The following is a 4781-nucleotide window of genomic DNA, read 5'->3' on the forward strand; positions in this document are numbered from 1 at the left end:
CAGGAGCTGGATTTCCCCATTATTGAACCCCCAAAGCATTAAGGGATCCAACTAGGGCCACATGGAAAGAAGAATCTGGGGAGGGGGGAGATCTCAGGGTTGAGTGAGGAGGCCAACCAAGCCAGAAAGTGCTTAATGAGTCCAGCTTAGAGGAAGGAACCAGAGGGATGGGGAAGAGTGGGCAACAACCCAGTTTAGTAAGCAGTCTTGTGAGTCCACAGATCTTTTTTGCCCCCTGACTCCAGCCAACTCTGATCAGAGGAATGAGAAGTTAAAGAACACCATGCCCTTTCCTCCTGAGCCTTAGTGACACCATCACTATTTAGGTTGAAGCTTAGAAGCCTTGTTGAGAACAAGGATGGTTTGTTTCCTCCTAGGCCCTTGGCCCTTGCCTTACAATTTGGGGGCCACCACAAGGTAAACCAGGGACCTGAGCTATGCTTTCCTGATCCAAAGCAGACACGATTCCCTCAGTTGTGATACAGTTCTACACGGCCAAAAACTTTATTCAAAATAATTATGCCATTTCTTCTATAAAAATAAAGCTCTAGATATATAAAACAGGATATGACTATTTCCTAATTACAGTGTGGTTCACTACTGGGCTTCCCTGAAATCTAGCCAGAAAGCTGGTCTGTGGAGAGCCATTTTCCTCTTCTTTATCCACCCTTTACTCTGTAGCTGACAGAAAAGGTGGAGGAGTGGAACCAGAACTGCTGTACAGTGTAGGAGACAGGACAGAACCATGGGAACTGGCACAGGCATGCCCTGAGTAGCCCATCTCTCCTGATCCTACATCACCACCCTGGGTGAGGAGGGAGGGCACCTACAAGACCACGTACCAGCTGTGAGTCTACTTTATGTCAAAAACCTACTGCAGGGAATTCCCTGGTGGCCCAGTGGTGAAGACTCAGTGCTTTCACTGCCGAAGGGCCGGGTCTAATCCCTGGTCAGGGAACTAAGATCCCACAAGCTGCGTGGTGCAGACAAAATAATAATGATAACAACAATAATAATAATAAAAAAGCCTACTGCGTACCAGAGACTATGCCATCATTTTCGCAGCCTCTGTCTCTGAATGCTAACACAGCCCCATGAGATTGCCATCATCTCCGTTTCACAGTAGCTAAAACTCCTAGAGGTGAAGTAACTTGCCCAAAGCCACAAAATCCAGGTTTTGCTAGTTCCATTCCAAAGCACTTTCTAATTCAAAAAATCACCACACCTCCCATTCCTCATTTCTTGGAGACCTATTAATCAGCTTCATTTTCCTAAATGTGGTCCTGTGGCACCCTACTTAAATTAGCTCATAAGTGTGGGTAAAAATGACATGGATTCTACTCCAAGTGGTCCCAGGTTAGGCCTCACGGAAAGTAATGTATTAATTAAATAAACTTTTTATAGCGACAGAATGGAATTGAGAGTCGAGAAACAAACTCTACATTTATGGTCAACTGATTTTTGCCAAGGGTGCCAGGATAATTCAATGGGGGGGAGGGGAGAATAGTCTTTTTAATAAATGATGCAGGGACGATGGATGGAGGATGGCTGAGTCGGGGTGGGCAGATGGATAGGTAAGTGGTTTGACTGGAAGTGTGGGTGGGCTGAAGGTGAGAGGGCGGCTGAGTGGGAGAGTGAGTGGGCAGACAGATGGGCCGTTGAGGAAGGATGGATAAATGATGGTAGATGGGTGGGTGGACAGATGAACAGCAACGGCACTGGGACTGGAATCAGGGGTGTATCTGACTTCAGACCCAGGACCCTCACCCAGGGCCGCTCCAGAAATGTCTTCAAGCCCCAGGAACCTGGACCCAGCTGGAGTGGAGGGCCCTGAGGACCAGAGGGACCCTCTTGCCCCAGGTGGACTTTCATGGAACCACCTCTGCTCCCCACTTCCCGAGATCAGAGCCTCTCAGCTGCATGCCCCACTGCCTGGGCCTCCTTGGGAGGGGAAATAGGGCCCTACCTTTTCCAGGTAGTTAAACTCCATTGCGATCTCCCGGAAGAAAAAGTAGATGTGGCTGCCCCACTCCACCACGTGGACAAAGTAGGGCTCTGTAGGAGAGGAGGGGTCAGAACTCAGCCCGTGACAGGAGAAAGGGAGTTTCTGGGGCTGGGAACGCAGTAGCCTGGGTGGCTGCTTTTACAGTGAAGTGGGGAATATAAGCTGATTACCCAGGCAAAACAAAAGAGACCAAAGTTCTGGGGGTTTTTTGGAGGGAGTAGGTGTCAGAATCCTAAAATCACCGTGTCTTCTTTCCACAGACAGCAACGTCTACTATTTTGTTACCTTCCTCCCTCATGTGTTGAGCTGAGCTCCTACCATACCGCTCATGCTGTTCCAGTTCAGGTTACTAAGCCACCCATTTCCAGCAAGTTCTGCTTTAGATCCAACTTAAATCTTTCCTCTAACTTTATCTTCAAAGAGGCTAGTAGGTTCCAAAGATGAGATGGGAGTTCCCTGCCTGTCTCCTCTGGGACTGTTATTCTGGTGGGGGAATTTGATGAATGCCAGCCCTACCAGGTCTGCCCCTATCACCCCACCTTTGAACCACTTGGAGTCGTGTTTCACGGTGCGCAGAGTGGGTCGGTCCCCGAGGCTGTGGTAGATGACGGCGTCGATGGCTAGGAAGTCGGTAACGGTGGCTGTGAAGAGCATCCCTTCTGGATGGGGGTGAGTCAGGGGGAGGCAGGTGAGAGATTAGATCATAGAGGCCGGAATCTGGGTGGGTCAAAACTTGACTTCAAGACTGAGCCCTGAGCCTAAGTGAGCCCTAAGCCCCAGGCTGAGCCCCAACCCTGCCGAGGCCCTGACTTCAGGCTGATCCCCAACTCCTCAGCTCATCCCCAACTTCGGCTGAGCCCTGCCCTTGAGATTCTGCCTGTTTTATAGCTGGAGAGATGGTCTCCCAGCCATCTTCTAAATGACCTGACCCCAAGAGTGGAAAATGCCACGTCTTGCTGTGGACTGGGGCCCCATCAGATGGTCAGAGTTGGGGGCACTCACCAGAGAAGAGGGCAACATTGGCGTGTTTGGGGTCGTATGGGCAGCGGGCCATGCCACCGATGTTGTCCCCGAGGGGCTGCAGTGTGTCCATCTGCAGGGGGGACAGGGACTGAGTGACAGAGCTCCTGTCTATACCTAGCAGCCCCTGGCTCCCCCAGCCACCCCCTCCAAGGGGAATCCTGGCGCCACCTTGGATGTTGTGTGACTTGGTCAGTCATTTAACCTCTCTGGGACTCAATTTACTGATCTGTAATAAATGGGTCTGAATCGATCCTAATTCATCCTATAACTGGTTTGTAGTTTAAGTTGCTGCAGCCTGTACGGGCCTCCTTTGGAAGCCTCCTCTGGAGCTCCGGGTGAGGGGCCTGGGAGGGCGTATCCAGTAAGGCTTCCTGTAGGAGATGATGTGGCCTGGGGATAGGGCATGACCAGTGGAGGGCCGGTGAGCAAAGGCGTGGAGTTTGAACCTGGGGCAGTCACGGCTTCGAAGAGCGATGACTCACGCTGTAGTTGGCACACACGGGGTTGAAGGCATTGGAACCACACACGAAGAGGGTGGATCCGTCCCGAAGTAGAAGCACCTTTACAAAATTTCGACACTCGCCCTGGATTGGGGCGGCGGGAAGAGAGAAGCCAGGGTGGGTGTGGTCACGGGCGTGGGCGGGGCCAGGGAAGAGGCAGGGCCTGCAAGGAGGGGCCAGGGATGTGGGCGTGGCAAAATCAGGGGGCTAAACTAGGACTAGGCTGGGGGCGAGGCCATGACTAAGGGAGGGGCCCAGACAGGGAAATAGGGCACTTGAAGGGGTGGAGCTATGGCAAGACGAGGGCTAAGGGCACGGCCACGACTGAGGACCATCTTGGGGGCGTGGCCAGGCTCTGGGAGTAGCCATGGCAACACCAGGGCCCTGGCTTAGAATGAAAGCAGAAGATTTGCCCTGGCGGGTAGCCAGAACGGATTGGGGCGTGGTTGGAGGCGTGACCAGGGCTGATGGAGGCGTAGCCAGGGCCCACTTACCTCCTGCTTGCCCTTCATCCGACACACGCTGATGTCGCTGGGGTTGGAGCACCGGGTCAGCTTCTGGGACACAGAGAGCTGGTGAGGTGAGCGGGGTCCTTGACAGCCCTAGGAACCCTGCTAGGGAGGCCCGAATCCACCTTGCTCCCCAGCTCAGTGTCCGGGCCCCCTGGCGGGAGCCCCAAGCATTGCTCCCTCCCCTCCCGCCTGCACCCCCTCCTCACCCGCTGGTACCGCAGCTCCATGGACGTGGGGGGCTCCAGCTCCACCCGGTACAGGTTGTCCCTAGAGGAGGGGTGTAGTTAATGAGATCGGAGAGCCTCCCCTCCCCCCCCCCACTATTCTGACAGCAGACGTGAGGTCCAACACGTGCCAAACAGGGGCGTGCCAGCGCCTCTGCCATGTGCAGCTCCGCATGTGCATGCCCTAACACGCCTTCTCGTGCCCTAAAGTGAGCCACGGGTTCTAGCACACCCCACATGCCTTACCACGCCACCTCACGCTTACACACCCCATGGCATACACCCAACACAACGCACTGTCTGATGCCTTTACATCCGCTGTCCCCCCCCAGTCTCCCCCAGGCCCTCACCTTTCCCCCCATGCCGCAGAAACTGCCCTAATCAAGGTCACTGGGCCCTATTAAGTCCAGCGGTCACTTCTCTGTCCTCCTGCCCCTCTCCACAGCATCTGCCCCGGCCAGTCCACCCTCGTCCTGGGAACTCCATCCTCACTGGGTCCTTGGACCCTGCACTCACC

The sequence above is a fragment of the Phocoena phocoena genome, chromosome X (genome assembly GCF_963924675.1).
Source record: "Phocoena phocoena chromosome X, mPhoPho1.1, whole genome shotgun sequence".
NCBI classification, from domain to species: domain Eukaryota; kingdom Metazoa; phylum Chordata; class Mammalia; order Artiodactyla; family Phocoenidae; genus Phocoena; species Phocoena phocoena.